Source organism: Capsicum annuum, chromosome 11 (assembly GCF_002878395.1).
Source record: "Capsicum annuum cultivar UCD-10X-F1 chromosome 11, UCD10Xv1.1, whole genome shotgun sequence".
Taxonomy (NCBI): domain Eukaryota; kingdom Viridiplantae; phylum Streptophyta; class Magnoliopsida; order Solanales; family Solanaceae; genus Capsicum; species Capsicum annuum.
In genome coordinates this window covers 29,610,795-29,629,598 of record NC_061121.1, presented here as the reverse complement: position 1 = coordinate 29,629,598, position 18,804 = coordinate 29,610,795, and positions in this window count along the sequence as shown.

Here is an 18,804-nt window from a genome sequence, read left to right as displayed (position 1 = left end):
TTTTTGATGACTTTTCATGTTATGGATATATCTATTTGTTGCATGAAAAATCTCAAGTGATTAATGCCTTAGAGGTATTTATTATTGAGGTTGAAAGACAACTAGATAGAAAGGTGAAAATAATCAGTTCTGATAGAGGTGGTGAATATTATGGAAGATATGATAAAAGTGGACAACACCCAGGTCCATTTGCTAAAATCCTCGAAAAACATGGCATATATGCTCAATACACAATACCTGGCACACCAAAACAAAATAGTATAGAAGAAAGGCGTAATCGCACATTAATGGATATGGTTAGGAGTATGTTAAGTAATTCATCTTTACCTCCTTCTTTATGAAAATATATTCTTTAAGGACTTTCGTTTACTTACTAAATAGGGTTCCTAGTAAAGCGATTCCAAAGATACTTTTTAAATTATGGACTAATAGGAAACGTAGTGTAAGGCACCTGCATGTTTGGAGTTGACCAGTAAAAGTTAGAGTGTACAATCCATAAGAAAAGAAACTGAATTCAAGAACAATCAGTGGTTTCTTCATTCGTTATCCAGAAAAATCAAAGGGGTATAGATTTTATTGTCCTAATCATAGTACGACAATAGTTGAAACTGGAAATGCTAGGTTCATTGAGAATGACAAAGTTAGTGGGAGTGAACAACCAGGTAATGTGGAAATTAAAGAAGTTAGGGTGCGAATTCCTCTACCCTGTACTTCTTTTAAATTTTTTGTTCCTAAAGTTGTTGCACAACAAAGTAATCAACAAGAACAAATCAGTATTCCTAACGAAGTCATAATTGATGAACCTGTAGTAGATGAACCACAAGAAGTAACATCAAGAATATCTCAAAGACAAATAAGATCTACTATTTCTGATGATTATTTGGTATATCTACATAATTTAGAAACTAACTTGGGAATTGATAATGATCTAGTTTTATTTTCACAAGCCATTGAAAGCAACAATTCAGATAAATAGATAAATGTTATGAAAGATGATTTAAAATCTATGGAACAAAATAAAGTTTGGGACCTTGTTGAATTATCCAAAGGTTGTGAAAGAGTTGGGTGTAAATGGTTCTTTAACACCAAATGCGACTCGACTGGCAACATCAAACGTCACAAGGCCACACTTGTTGCCAAAGGTTTCACTCAAAAGGATGGCATTGACTATAAAGAGACATTTTCACCTGTCTCTACAAAAGATTCACTTAGAATTATAATGGCCTTAGTAGCTCATTATGACTTAGAGCTACATCAAATGGATGTGAAAATAGACTTTCTTAATGGAAATTCGGTGGAAGAAGTTTATATAGATCAACCTGAGGGGTTTTCTATTAATGGAAATAAACACATGGTGTGTAAACTTAACAAGTCAATATATGAACTTAAGCAAGTTTCTCGACAATAATATCTTAAGTTTAATGAAATGATTGTCACTTTTAGATTTAAAGAAAACACTGTGAATCGGTGTATATATCTGAAGGTCAGTGGAGGTAAGTTTATTATGTTAGTATTATATGTTGATGACATCTTATTATCTACTAATGATCATGGTTTGTTGCACGATACCAAGAAATATCTCTCTAATAACTTTAAAATAAAAGACATGGGTGAGGCATCCTATGTGATTGGAATGGAAATATTTCAAGATAGATCACAAGAATTGTTGGGATTGTCTTAGAAAACCTATATTAATAAAGTATTAGAGAAATTTAGAACTAAAAAATGTTCATCAAGTCCCATTTCAATTCAGAAAGGAGATAAGTTTAGTCTCAATCAATGTCCAAAGAATAACTTAGAACGAAAGTAAATGAAAGATATTCCTTATGCATCAATAGTTGGGAGTCTTATGTATGCCCAAACATGTATAAGACCAGACATCAGTTTTGCTATTAGGATGCTGGGTTGATATCAAAGTAATCCTGGAATGGATCACAAAAAGGCTGTAAAGAACGTATTACGATACTTACAAGGAACGAAAGATCATATGCTCACTTATAGAAAATCTGATCATCTAGATGTGGTTGGATATTTAGATTCAGATTATGTTGGTTGTGTTGATAAAAAAAATCCATATTTGGATATCTATTTCTGTTAGCTGGAGGAGCAATAGCCTGGAAAAATGTGAAGCAGTCTGTAATAGCTGCATCCACTATGGAAGTTGAGTTTGTGGCATGCTTTGAGGCCACTGTCCAGGCTAATTGGCTATAGAATTTTATTTCAGGACTTGGACTAGTCGATAATATAGCCAGGCTGCTGAAAATTTATTTTGATAATACTGCTACAGTTTTCTTCTCTAAAAATGATAAGTATTCGAAAGGTGTTAAGCATATGGAATTGAAATACTTTTCAGTTAAAGAAGAAGCCCAAAAACATAAAGTGTCAATTGAACATATTAGCACTAAGATTATGATTATTGATCCTTTGACGAAAGGATTACCACCTAAAACATTTGTTGAACATGTTGAAAGGGTGGGTCTTATTGATAGAAATGAATAATTTCATGTAAAAACTTTATACGTTTATGTAATTAACACTTTGAGCTCAAATTATATATGTTTCTGTTGTTACCTATTTTCTATTGTATACATAATATTGTGAATGATGATGACAGGTTCTGACTTAGATAAAGGATTCTAAGTATTATCATTGCACCCATTATGCATTTGAAAGGTTATGTTAGGTAATAGACTAATATTGTAGTACATGGAAGGAAGTATGTCAAGTAAAGTGACGTACAACCCCCATGACTCAGCTTAGTTGATTTATTTAATGATGACAAATGATGTTGGATCTATCATTAATTGTGCACATGATTGACATACATATTAAACCACTAAATTAACATTGTGTGTGTCAAGTGGGAGAAGGTAAATTTCTATGGCCCATATAATTAATTTATTTGCTGGTTAATAATAATTGAATAAGTTAATTCCTAAATCTGTATGGCGAAGTTGCCTAGTAGGATTAAACTACTGACTCCTAGTAGGATAATTACTACTATAAGTGGAATAATTATTATATCCCACAATTACGTTGATGGAATGTGATTGACTTAACTGTTTATTCCCTATATTATAAAAGGGATCCTCTCTCTGCCAAAAGAAGAATAAGCTCCATCATATTTTATTCTTAAAACTAAGGTTAAGAGAGAGAAATAATACGTTCTGCTCTTGGTGTGCTTCCGCTAAAATCATAGAGAATTCAGGTAAGTAACTCATTACTGGATTACTATATTTTTTATGTAAAAATCATCCAGTTCCATATTTTTGAATAATTGTTAGGATTATATATATTAGATTATTTAGGTTATACAATCTGTTTAAATCCTTACAGAAGCAGCACCAATGGTATAAGAGAATAAAAAAAGGAGGGAGATGAGAAATAAGCAGATTTTGGTGGTGACAGCTTAGGAGAATCGACTTGACGGTCACCGATGAGGACAACGACGGACCCCAGAACCCAGTCCAGATTTAACCTGGTGATTTTGCCAGGTGATGTGATCCCGATAACCCACTTCTATATATCCCGATGAATTCTAACCTTGAACTTTATTTTTTCATGTTATTTTTGGCATCTTCACTTCTTGGAATTTGTGTGGATTAGTTTGACTATTAAATTAGTTCCTAGCACCTGTTGTGCTTGAATTTTGGTGGTATTCTGTACTTTGCGTGTTTCTTTTACCGTTTTGCTATTTTTAAACCATTGTTTGTATTATTGTCCTATGTTGAGTAGTGGCTTTAGTGGTAAATGGTCGAATAGGGTCAGGTATTGGGGGGTTGAGGGTGGGGTCGAGGCTCGATATTGGGTTAAGGTAGAGAGACGGAGGGCAAGGTATTAGGGGAGGGGTTTTGAGAGATGATAGGTTGAGAGTAGGGTCGTGGAACATAGGGACCCTTCAGGGTAAGTCGATAGAGTTGGTAAAGATTCTTATGAAGAGGAGGATTAATATTGCGTATGTCCAGGAGATTGAGTGGGTAGGTTCTAAGGGTAAGGATGTGGATAGGTACAAGTTGTGGTACTCTGGTAGCGAGAGGCGTAGGAATGGTATAGGTATCTTACTGGATGAAGATCTTAGGGAGTAGGTGGTAGAGGTTAATAGGGTTAGTGATAGGGTGATGCCTATTAAGTTAGTCATTGGGGGTTTACATTAAACATCTGTAGTGCTTATACACCATAGGTAGGCCTGACGAGGAGGAGAAGAGGAGATTTTGGATGAGGTGATTCGTGGTGTGCCTAGTTCGGAGAAGTTTTTCATTGAAGAGGACTTCAATAGGCACATCGGGGTATTACCGATAGGTTTTAGTGATGTGCATAGAGGCTTTGGTTTTGGGGATAGGAATAATAAAAAAGATGCTCTTTTGGTTTTTACGAGGGCCTTTGGGTTAGTGGTAGTGAATTCCTGCTTTTCGAAGAAGGAGAAGCATTTGGTTACTCTCTGTAGTAGGTTAGCCAAGACTCAGATTGACTTTTTGCTACTTAGAAAGGGGGATAGAGCTTTGTGTAAGGATTTTAACGTCCTTCTGAGTGAAACTCTTGCGACCCAGTATAGACTTCTGGCGATGGATCTGGTTATTAAGAAGGGTAAGAAAAGAAGTGGTGGGGAGGGTGTACCTAGAGTTAGGAGGGGTAACCTAATCTCGATTAGTACTTTGGAGATAGGGACAAAATTAGAGGGGATGAGGTCTTGGGAGTATAGGCGGATGGGGTCTTGGGAGTGTAGGGGGTGTGGATAGTATGTGGGATACAACTGCGAGTTGCATCAAGGAGAGCACTAGAGAGGTTTTAGGTGTCTCGAGGGGCTAGTCTAGCCGGTATCGAGGGGATTAGTGGTGGAATAAAACATTTAAGAAGAAGTTGGAGTCAAAGAAAGCGGCTTACGTTAAGTTGGTTGAGAGTAAGGATGAAGAGGAGAGGTGAGTCCACAGGGAGGAGTATAAGTTAGCTAGGAAAGAGGCTAAGTTAGCAGTCCCAGCTGCTAAGACTGCAGCGTTTGAGAGATTGTATGTGGGATTAGAGAAGAAAGGCAGAGAAAAGAGGTTGTAAAGGCTCGCCAAAGCTAGGGAGCATAAGGGTCGAGATCTGTACCAAGTTAAGTGCATTAAAGGGGAAGATGGCAGAGTTTTAGTGGAAAATGTTCTCATTAAGAAAAGATGGCAGTCGTATTTTTATAGGCTCTTGAATAATGAGGAGGACAGAGGCATTGTGTTAGGGGAGTTGGAGCACATCAAATATTGACAGAATTTCGGCTATTGCAAGTGTTTTAAGGTGGAGGAGGTTTGTTAGGCTATTCGCAAGATACAAAGAGGCAGGGCGACGGGGCTCGATGAGATTTCGGTGGATTTTTGGAAGCTTGCTAGCGGTGCAGAGTTAAGGTGGCTGACCCATTTGTTCAACAATATTTTCAAGTCCATTAAGATACCTAAGGCATGGAGATAGAGCACAATGATTCTTTTATATAAGAACAACGGTGACATTCAGAGTTGTAACAACTATCATGGTATTAAGTTATTGAGTCACACAATGAAAATTTAGGAGAGGGTGGTGGAGTGGAGGTTAAGAAAAATAGTGTCTATTTTGAAGAATCCATTTGGATTTATGCCTGGTCGCTCGACGACTGAGGGAATTCACCTAGTGTGGAGACTAGTTGAGCAATATAGAGAAAGGAAGAAGGATCTGCACATAGTGTTTATTGACTTGGAAAAGGCATATGACAAAGTCCCTAGGGAGGTTCTTTGGAAATGCTTGGAGGCGATGAGGGTTCCAGTGGCGTATATTCGCTCGATTAGGGACATGTACGAGGTGGAAAAGACTCGGGTAAGGACTGTGGGAGGGGATTTCGAGCATTTTCTGGTCTTGATAGGGTTGCACCAAGGATCGACTCTCAGTCCATTTTTATTCGCCTTAGTGATGGATGTGTTGACATAGAGTATTCAAGGTGAGGTGCCTTGATGTATGCTTTTTGCGGATGATGTAGTTTTGATTGATGAGTCACGATGAGGTATTAATTATAAGTTAGAGGTTTGGAGGCAAACTTTGGAAGCTAAAGGATTTAGGTTGAGCAGGACCAAGACAGAGTATTTGGAGTGCAAGTTTAATGACTTAAGGCAAGAGTACGAGGTGGTAGTGAAGTTGGAGTCTCAGGTAGTTTGTAAGAGGAATAGTTTTAAGTACCTTGAGTCTATGATTTAGGGAAATGAAGAAATTGACGAGGATGTCTCTCGCCGTATTAGGGAAGGTTGGTTGAAATGGCAGCTCGCCTCAGGTATTTTATGCAATAAGAAAATACCTCCCAAGCTTAAAGGAAAATTCTATACAATTGCAGTCCCACCAGCTATGTTGTATGGAACGGAGTGTTGTCCTATTAAGAATTCTCACGTTCAAAAGTTGAAGGTGGAAGAAATGAGGATGTTGCGTTGGATGTGTGAACTCACGAAGGCTGACAGGGTTAAGAATGAGATTATTTGAGAGAAGGTGGGAGTGACTTCGGTGGAGGCTAGGTTATGGGAAGTGAGGTTGAGATGGTTTAGTCATGTGATGAGAAGGAGCACGAATGCCCCAGTTCGTAGGTGTGAGAGGTTGGCCTTGGATGGTTTCAAGCGGGGTAGGGGTAGACCGAAGAAATACTGGAGAGGAGTGATTAGACGGGACTTAGAGCACTTACGGCTCACTGAGGACATAACCCTCGATAGGAAGGTTTGGAGGAAGAATATTAGGCTAGAGGGTTAAGGTGTGTGGTCAAGTATTAGGCTGTAATTAGGAGAGTTTGGTGTAGCTTGGTTGGTAATGCTAGGGTTGGGAGGAGGGGGTGTCCTTTGTTGGTTAATATACTTTATTTTTGTGGTTGTTGTATCTCTGTTATTTTTATCATATTGTATGCTTACGACTTTTATCTATGGTCCTTTGTCTTGAGCCGAAGTTTTATCAAAAACAACCTCTCTACTTCTTCGGGGGGTAGTGGTATGGACTGCGTACATTTTACCCTCACCAGACTCCACTATGTGGGAATATACTGGGTTTTTTGTTGTTGTAATTAACATAATGTGAGAGCTCTAAACACTAAACTTGATATACTAGGTGTATAAAAATGTTGCTACTATGAGGAAGATGTTTATAGAGGCACATAAGAGATTAAAATAACTACTACTATACAAAGATATTGTTTTCTGAATTATGGTCAACAAAATCTACAGAACAAACTTTATTTAATAAATGTTGACTGCCCATTTTCTTAGTAATATCCAAAATAATAATCTGGACATAGATTTCACAGGAATGTAACTAAATTTACAAAGGTTTTTAAATTGATGATGATTGTGATTGTTCGTTTGAAAATGTGAAGCGACTTGTTACTGTTGCGATATAGGAGAATGTGCAAAATATTTTGATGATTGACAAAAATAACCTAATTCACTACTTGTTTTATTCCAAGTATTATATATGAATAGAAAAGAAATACCTTAATAGTTTTGACTGCTGGTTTGTTTAATAGTTTTAGTTGTTTTTCTTATTCCAATTCCTCCAATTTAGATAGTTTTTTTTTCTCTGCTTGTACCCCATTATAACTCAAATGAAAATATAACACCAATAAAATTTTTCAAACAATTCTTTGATCCATCCTGAATTCATTCATTGTTTTGTGACCTTTTAGTAAAAATCAAAAACATGAAAGCTCTAAATATTGAACTTGATTTATTAGGAGTATGAAATTGATTTATTAGGAGTATGAAAACTTTGCTACTATGAGAAAGGTGTTATATAAGAACAAGATAATAGAGGAAATTAAAGTTACTATCTATTGTATAAAAAACATATATTAAAGTAATGTAATCTTCTGAAGCATGTGGCCAACAAGATTTATAAAACTTATCTTTGCTATAAATGTATTTACATTATAGTGAATGCCTATCAAGAATATAGATAAGATCTATCAAGATCTAGTTGATATCTATCAAAATTTGAAGTATTTGTCTTTTAGTCAGAAATTAGGAGTATTTTCCTCTATAAATAGAGGGGTTTTGTTCATTGTATCCTCAATCTTATGATCTCTTATCTGTCAAGAGAAATAAAGAAGTATTCCCTCTTCTGTCTCTATTATTCTTGTTATTCTTACTTTATATTTCATAACACGTTAACAGCACGGCACTCTACTTTTAACTATTACTTTGAAAATATCATGAGGTCTACAAGAAGGAAAAATTTCCTTCTTGTAAATCGTTCTAAATCGGAAAAAATACATGTTCTAAATTGTTGGCTTTGATGGTAAGCAATAACGAATTATAGGCAAAAAGAGTGGTATTACTTTGGCTTATTTTTTCTTTCCATCTTAACAAAATATGATTTCAAGATTGGTTAAAACTAAGGAAGTGATTAGCATGTTTTCAATTCTTAATGAGATCTGCTAGTATGTTATATTACATGATAAAAGATAAAGTGGTCAATACACATGTAAATATTTGAATTTTTTGCTTACTTTTAATTTAATAATTTTATCAACATCTTGCTAAGTTATTATGTATACGTAGTAAGTATATAATAGCTATTTTGATGCTTATTTTTATCATGATTATTCTATTGATAAGATGTTGGCTTCAAGTCCCATCGATTTATGCCTAAGACATTTTTCTATGAATAAGACATTGAGTTTAAATCTCAATGCACTATATTAATGATATAACAATGGCTAAGGCAAAATAATATGTTTTGATGAAAAGTCATGAAATTTTTCTATTGAACATGCTCCAAGCCTTGAAGTGAATGTGGTAGCAAATATGATAAGTCTGAAAGATGACAATTTGCTCCATTGTTGAAGTGAATGTAGTAGCAATATATGATATACTATGAAAGATATGTACGCCTCAATGTGCTCCTGAAGTAGCAATATCATAAAAGGGGCTATAAGATTATATTCCATTCCTAGTTATGAGAAGCTTATTAATGCAAACGTGCACTTGATTGTGATGGTAGCACAACTCACCTCTAAAAGAGGCTGAATAATAGTAATCTGAAATTTACTAAAGTAAAAGGTACATGTCATAGTAAACTTGGAGTTTGCTGGAATAAAAGTTCATAAATTGATATAAAAGATTGCGACATCCCAAAGATGTGCATAGTGAGTACTGTATATTGAAGAACTAGAAAATTCTTCATGAACTTTTAATTTTTTTTGTTCTCGTGATAAGTTGGTTGGACCAACTAATTTTGGGATTGGATCCCTTAAAATCTGAAAAAGTATAAAAGGTGAATAAAGGGTTATCACCTATCATGTGATATGTTGAAAAGATGCAATAACAAGATGATCACATGCACATTTATTGTCAACTTGCAGTTTGACTTTCATAAAGTTGCTTGCTTAGTAAAATTGAGTTAAGAGCGTATCTTCAGATTGTTTAATTAAGATAATTCATCTTGATGATGATGGTTTGGCATTGAACCTTTGATAAATAGCTAAACCATTGCTAATGAGAACAAAACGTCATATGTCGGTCTGAAATATGATATGTTGTATACAATAGCACTTGTATACATTAGACCAATAAATTATAATTTTTTCTTCCCTCTCAACTGGTTCGAGGTCATAAACCAGCTATTCTATCAACTAGTTTTGATGTGCAGCATACACAAAGATGAATTCCTCACAGAACATGGAGGAGGAATGTTAGTTTTTCTAACATAAGGGGGAGATTATAAGTAGCGATGAAATATGTTAGAAATTATCATCAGATCGTCATTCAAAAGATAATTCAAGTCAAATATAGGAAGCATCTGTTGACTCAAATTTAGTATCATATTTAAGCTTCAACTGCTCCTATTTTGCATACTTAAAAGACAAAGTTTATGCATGTATGAAGTGTGGTAGACTAATCGATTTCAAATGAAATAATCCTTGAAAAGGATAAGGAGAAAATAATCTGTAATGCCCTGAGTCTGTATCCTAGATGCTACACGGTGCTCATAATTCCGAAGAACCACAAGCTAACCCATGACTGATACCTTCTACAATAACTGAATAATAATACTGTAAAAAATATAGAAATTAGGCGAAAACTAGCCCTAAGGTTCAATACTGTAAATAAATACTGAATACGGTGTATCAATACCAAAACTGAATATCTGTCTGAAAAATACTCTAGTCTGAATAAGCCTCTAACTGTCTGAATAAGGAGTTGCTGGGAAAAGTCCCTAACTAACTTCGAACTACTGAAATGAACTGAAATGCTGAAGTAATAACCACGTCCTCAGACTATGAGGACTCACCACTAACTCTGGCTGCTGAATATCTGAACTGCTAAATATGATCAAGAGCCCGTGCGTCTGAACCTATGATATAAGATATCATAGCACAAAAAAAAGTATGCATTAGTACTTTGAATATATTGGTATGCAAAGTGAGGTAGGCTGAAATGCATGGGATCTATACATGAATACTACTGACTGAATGGCATAAGTATAACTGAATAAGAGTGATCATGATAGCACTGGATATAGAGTTTTGAATATTGATAAACCGATATCTGAGTTTACTAATACTGAATGATTGTATCAGACAGTCCTAATTCTGTGAAACTGTGCAGAGTTTCGTACTGAACTGAGTGACTGTATCTGACAGTCTAGATTTCGTAAAACTAAACTGAGTTCTATTTTGAAGACTGAAACTGAGACTATGGGAGGTAATCAACTAACCGATATGCCCATCTCTGAACTGATTGGGGTCTAACCTGTAACCCCAGCTGGAAGGGTGTCAGTATCGTGCTATGGGTAAAGACAAACTGAGTGACCCTCATCTGGTAGGTGCTCTGAGTGAGAAAGGTAGTACCCTCAACTGACAGGTTAAATATAATGCTCCGAGATCCCATCCCGAGACGTCACACGGTGCTTATGACCCCGAAGGACCACAAGCTAACCCTTTATAGATATCTGTACCTATGTACTTCATAATATCTGAAATAAATGCGTAAACTAGCCATAAGGTTCAACACATCTATAAATACTCAAAACTGAGAACTAAATACTAATACATCTATCTAAAAAGCCTCTAAATTGTCTGAACTTTGGAGTTGATGGGACGGGTCCCCAACTAACTCCGTCTACTGAAAATATAAACAAAGTCTGATGCAATAATAGTAAACAGAGATTTGTCCTCGAAAGAAGAGGACTCACTACTACGACTACTGCTGCTGACTGGGACTGAACTGCTGAGAAAACTCTGGGTCTCGTTCCTCTAAACCTATGGTGCCAAATGAAATACCATAGCACAAATGCATCAGTATAGGGATGTACTGAGTATGTAGATGGGGTAAGGCTAAATGCAAGGGCTCATGCATGCATAATATCTAAACTGAATAATCATGAAAATGCCGCACGAGAACATATACACAAACATGAATGCATAGACCATACGCATAATTATCACAACTCTAGAGACTGAAATTCAGATACTGCCTTACTGCAGACTGAACTCACTATTGACACTGAGATACTAAGACACTGACTCATCTGATACTGATGACTGAGAAACTTGATGTACTTACATTGATGACTGAATTCTGAGCTTACTGCTCTCAACTTACAAGACTAAAGATCAACCTCTTTAACGGATGATTAAGAAAGCTATTATCAATGGTAAGAAAATGATCATATCTGAATCTGACAACAAGAATACTTAATAGAATCTGAGATTGTGATCAAGCCTATCTAACGACATATCTTTGAATATGATATCAAATAACTGTATATGAGACCGATCCTATCTGACGAATGGTCCATGAATTAATGGAACTATTTGAGTTCCTTATAGAGATAGATGACTATATCTGACAGTGCTGATTTTTGAAGATTGATACTGAGACTGAGACTGAATCTAAAACTTAAACTTAAACTGTAAAAAGTAGTTACTTAACCGACAAGCCCCAATGTACCACAGGTGGGGTCCAACCTATAACCCCAGCTGGAAGGGTGTCAATACTGTGCCACGGGTAAAGACCTCTCTTTGGTCAATCCTCTCTAGCGGATGACCCTTACCAGAAAGTCAACCTAAGGCAATATAATAGTCAAATACTTCCTCTATGGAGGTGACAGCCTTTTCCTGACGGTGACTCTTGTATCCTGCACTGGCTACGCAGTTTTAGAGGTCAGAGATTGCTACTAACAACTCCGACTTCTCTCTCATTAATGGGAGGAGCCGCCATCCCTTCCCTCGCTCGGTGCTAGTTTCTACTCCCAACAAAAAGTCTCTGACTGAATTCTTAACTGAACACAACTGAACTGAATTTGATACTGATCATGTTTATCAAAAGATCTGACTGAGCTACGCTGAGATCACTTAGTTCCGTATTTGACAGAAATTGTATTGAATCACGGTATCTGACTGACGATACAGAGCTTGAATAGATTATTAGAATTGCTTATGAGATCAGAATTAAACACTTGAATACTATTGGATCTAAGCTGATCACAAGACTGAGGCTAGATTACTAGCAATACGGAGATTACAGAGATAACTGAGATTATTGAGATTTCTTAAGTTCTGTAACTGTCTGAGGATACAGCATTGTATAATTTACTGAGTTTTGTGAGTCATATCTCGACTGGAATTATCATGAAACTGACACGGGCTCTAGAAAGCAGCTAAATTATCGGGTATAAATACCTCCAGGACTCGATAACATAAAATAAAGCATAATCATTCCTCCATCATCACAACCATTCATTCATCATCATCATCATAATCATTCATTCATCATCATTATCATTAAAGCATCTCTTCAAGTAATTAGGAATCATATCATCTATTCATCTTCACAATCACCAAGGGGTCACCTTAAGCATTTCAGAATCATAAACATATAATAGCGTAGGGGAAACATGCTACTAGATCATACTCCATTCAATAAGGTCTTGCATCAAATACTTTACACGTATATTAGTCTTGGCATGTACTGGATAGCACATGATTTGGGAAAAACTTCATATTATCATGTGACAACTTACTCGTCAAGCACTTGGCACGTATTAAAGGCTTAGCGTGTATCAAAGGGCACGAAATTGGGGAATCTATTACTATCATGTCTCAACTTGTTCAGTAAGGCCTTTCAACAAACACTAGGCTTACACGGGTTCACACCTATTTGGGGATTTCCTACTATCATGGAATAATTCATTCACTTGGGCATTTTATCAAACACTAGGCATGCATAGACTTGCTCATACTTTGGGGTTTTCGAATCAACATACTATAGTGACCCTAATGCTTCACCTAAGATTTTTATCAAACTTATGGGGAATATGCTTGGCTTATTCAACAATTTCTACACCCAAATAACATGGACACATCACATAGGAAACCACTTCAAAAGGGCTCATCACAAACATCATATAAATTCCACATACTAGGTTTAAAGCTCATAAATCTTGTAAACAAACATGAATCAAAACTCAACAACATCTGAAACATCAATTTCAACTCACATGAATCATTAACAACTCATAAACATAAAACCTTTGAGTTTTAGAAAAGGGTACTTGAGCTTCTTGGATAAAAGGGACCCAAGAATCGACATCTACATACCTAGGGAAACTCTTTTCTTGAAGGTTCTTGGAAAGATTTCTTGATTCCTCTTGATTCTCTCTTGATTTTTGTTGAAGAAAAAAGGAGGGTTTTGATTTTGGAAACCCTAATTTTTGGAGTGAAAGGAGAGAAAATGAGGCCAAATCCCGTATAAGAGAGTATATATAGGGGTTGGGAAAATCCCTTTTTTGCCCTTGGAATTAAACTAAAAATTTCTGATTTTACATGCTGGCGCAACGTGCCATAATCATGCCAGCTCACTGGAATTTGGACAATTGGAAAACTGAACGATGGCGTGATGCAGTGGAAATTGCATTGCCCCCTTGGTTGTGAACTGAAACTATACCGTGACGCAGTGGAATTGCGGAGGTTCATTGGAAATTGAAAAATTCTAAAATTAAGTTTTCGCGCAATGCGCCATAATCACGGAGGCTCACTGGATTTGATGATTTCCATTTTGGCTGGCTCCGCAACGCGCTAAAGTGCCAGGTGGCACACTGTCTCACTAAAATAGCTCTAACTCTTCACATGAGTGTCGGATTTGGACGAATTTGGTATCGATGAAAAGCTTATTCAATGATCTTCATGACAAAGAGTTGAAATTAGGGAAATTCCACACGATCCAAAGTATTTCATACTTAGGGAGATATTTCTAAAACTTTTAGACTCAGATTTTTCCTTTACTGAATACGCTCTAAGGCTCAGACTGGAAGAGGACTTTGCGGGGTATTACATTATCTCCCCCTTGGGCACATTAATCCTCGAATGTCGCTTGATAAACTGAGAATACAGATCAACTGAACTTACTCAAGAAATGAAAATTTCTCAAGGCATGACTACGCAACTGGAACGACTGACATACTGCGTTCTCACACTGGGCATACATATCTGATGAATGGAATACTCGAATGAATCTACTCATAGCTGGGTTCTCATAATACTCATGCATATCTGATGCATGGACTCATAACTAGGATGATCTCATGAATACATAGTTGAACGCACACTGACAAGCTGAACTCATTTCCAATGAATATGCATATCTAATTCATGAATGTCTGGTTGAGCATACTTTCGAAAGCACGACTGACAATGCAATAACAACTGCTGCTAACTTCATAAAGAAAATTTGAACATATATCTAGATGAATCTAATTACATACAAACATCATAATTCTATGGGGTATCCCCAGACTAGGTCATAATTGACCGACTGAGATTTGAAACTCATGCTTGACTCAAGCTAGCATATAAGCTTGAAATGAAAGAAAAGGATCTAATAATGCATATCATAAATATGAAGGGATCATAACATACTCGGGTCTATTTCAGGGAATCCTTCCTGAACAAGGTGAGCCTGAAGCCCATGGAGTCTACCCCTTTGAGTCAGCACTCTACATTCTCGCATTCTATGGCCTGGCTTACCACACCCGAAGCACACATCGCTACCGGCTCTACACATGCCTTTGTGGCACTTTCCACACTCTCTACAACGTGAATAGGTACGAATACTACTAATTTTACTATAGTCTTTGGAGCCTGGCGCTCCCTCAAATTTGACACCCCCGAACACAGGTGCAAGAACGCTAGCTAAAGATGGAGTTGGGGCTATAAATCTCTAACCATGCCGAGAATGACTACCACTTTGGGACCCTGCCCGTGAGAAACCACAACTACTTGTCTTGGCTCTCTTGCTCACTCTCTCTCTCTCTCTCTTTCATCTTATCTGCCTCAATCTGTTGTGCATGCATCATTAGCCTAGAAATATCTATATCCTTATTGAGCATAGCAACTCTATACTCTTTCAACGCATAACTCGATACCCCATACAAAAACTTACCCATACTCGCTCTAGGTTCAGCTACTAGGTCGGGAGCATACTTAGATAATTGGTTAAACTTAAGACAATACTCTTTTACTTTCATGGAACCTTGCCTTAGGTTCATGAACTCTTCTACCTTAGTCTCTCTCATCTCTAGCGGAAAGAATCTATCTAGAGAGCCACTCTAAAACTCTAGCCAAGTCACGGGAACTTCATTCTCCCCTCTACTCTTCTCCCACATCACTACCCAATCATGAGCAACATCCTTCAACCTATAAAATGCTAACTCAACACTCTCCTCCTCATAAACATGCATAATTAGGGTGATCTTCTTCACCTTCTCTAGATACAATTGTGGGTCCTCACCCACCACTGACCCAAAGAATTCTGGCGGGTTCATTTTCATGAAATTTCTAACCCTGGCTGCGGCAAAATTCCCATCTTGCTGAGGTTGGACTACAGCCTGATGATTACCTTGAACATTAGTCACAGCTTGGGCTGGTGCCTGAAAAGCTTCTCGAAACTCTGCATACGACACACTTTCATTCTCAGGATCTACTGGCTATGGGGGATGGTCATCAACCCCATCAACAAAATCTCTGTGAGGAGGTATACTCTGTAAATGGAAGGGAAAAGTGGATTAGACTGAGAATCAACTTGAGCTCATGCTCACTCGCACGATCTGAATACTGAAAAAAGGGAAACTGCTCCTAAAACACCCTATAGCCTTTTGTACATAAATATGACATGCAACACACCCATGCATAAAACTCTACTAGATGCAGATTTTCAGACTCCCTAGGACACTCTTGAACCGTAGGCTCTGATACCAAGTTTGTAACACCTCGAGTTTCCATCTCGAGACATCACGTGGTGCTTATGATCCTAAAGGACCACAAGCTAACCCTTTACTAATATCTGTACCTGTGCACTGCATAATATCTTAAATAAATGCGTAAACTAGCCATAAGGTTCAACATATCTATGAATACTCAAAACTGAGAACTGAATACTAATACATCCGTCTGAAAAGCCTCTAAACTGTCTGAACTGTTGAGTTGATAGGATAGGTCACCAAATAACTCCGTCTGCTGAAAATATAAATAAAGTCTGATACAATAATAGTAATCTGAGATTCATCCTCGAAAGAAGAGGACTCACTGCTACGAAAACTGCTGCAGACTGGTACTGAACTGCTAAGGAAACACTGGGTCTCGTGCCTCTGAACATATGGTTCCAAATAAAACACCATAGCTCAAATGTGTCAGTACAGAGATGTATTGAGTATGTAGATGGGGTAAGGCTAAATGCAACTAGAGACTGAAACTCGAATACTGCCTTACTGCAGACTGAACTCACTATTGACACTAAGATACTGAGACACAGACTCATCTGATACTAATGACAGAGAAACTAGATGTACTTACATCGATGATTGAATTCTACGCCTACTGCTCTCAACTGGCAAGACTAAATATCAACCTCTCGAATGGATGATTAAGGAAGCTATTATCAATAGTAAGGAAATGATCATATCTGAATCTAACAACAAGAATACTTAATAGAATCTGAGACTGTGATCAAGCCTGTCTGGCGGCATATCTCTGAATATTATATCAAATAACTGTATATGAGACCAAGCCTATCTAACGGATGGTCCATGAATTAATGGAACTATCTAAGTTCCTCATAGAGATAGATGATTGTATCTGACAGTCCTGGTTTCTGAAGATTAATACTGAGACTGAGACTGAATCTGAAACTAAAACTGCAACTGTAGGAATTAGTTACTTAACCAACATGCCCAACCTATCACAGGTGGGGACCAACCTGTAACCCCAGCTGGAAGGGTGTCAATACCATACCAAAGGTAAAGACCTCTCTTTGGTCAATCCTCTCTAGCGGATGACCCTTACCAGGAAGCCGACCTAAGGCAATATAATAGTCAAATACTCTCTCTCTAGAGGTGACAACTTTTTCCTGATGATGACTCATGTATCCTGCGCTAGCTACGCAGTTTCTGAGGTTAGGGATTGATACTAATGACTTTGACCTCTCTCTCGCTGATGGGAGGAGCCGCCATCCCTTCCCTCGCTCGGTGCTAGTTTCTACTCCCAACTGAAAGACTCTGACTGAATTCTTAACTGAACACAACTGAAATGAATCTGATACTGATCATGTTTATCAAAGGATCTGACTGAGCTACACTGAGATCACTTAGTTCCGTACGGAAATAGTATTGAATCACAGTATCTGACTGACGATACAGAGCTTGAATAGATTATTTGAATTGCTTCTGAGATCAGAATTAAACACTTGAATACTATTCGATTTGAGCTAATTACAGGACTGAGGCTAGATTACTGGTAATACAGAGATTACAGAGATAACTGAGATTACTAAGATTTCTTAAGTTCTGTAACGGTCTGAGGATACATCGTTTTATAATTCACTGAGTTCTGAGATTCATGGCTCGACTAAAATTATCGTGAAACTGACACGGGCTCTAGACACCAGCTAAATTATCGGGTATAAATACACCCAGGACTCGATAACATAAATAAAGCATAATCATTCCTTCATCATCACTACCATTCATTAATCATTATCATCATAATCATTCATTCATCATCATTATCATTAAAGCATCTCTTCAAGTAATTAGGAATCATATCATCTATTCATCTTCACAATCACCAAAGGGTCACTTTAAGCATTTCAGAATCATAAACATATAATAGCGTAGGGGAAACATGCTACTATATCATACTCCATTCAACAAGGTCTTGCATCAAATACCTTGCACGTATATTATTCTTGGCATGTATTGGATAGCACATGATTTGAGAAAAACTTCATATTATCATGTCACAACTTACTCATCAAGCACTTGGCACGTATTAAAGGCTTAGCGTGTATCAAAGAGCACGAAATTGGGGAATTTATTACTATCATTTCTCAACTTGTTCACTAAGGCCTTTCAAAAAACACTAGGCATGCACGGGTTCACACCTATTTGGGGATTTCCTACTATCATGGAATAATGCATTCACTTGGGCATTTTATCAAACACTAGGCATGCATAGACTTGCTCATACTTTGGAGTTTCTGAATCAACATACTATAGTGACCCTTATGCTTTACCTAAGCTTTTTATCAAACTTATGGGGAACATGTTTTTCTTATTCAACCATTTCTAAACCCAAATGACATGGAAACATCACATCGAAAACCACTTCAAGAGGGCTCATCTTATAAATTCCACATACTAGGGTCAAAGCTCATAAATATTGTAAGCAAACATGAATCAAAACTCAACAACAGCTGGAACATCAATTTTAACTCACATGAATCATTAACAACTCATAAACATAAAACCTTTGAGTTTTAGAAAAGGGTACTTGAGCTTCTGTGA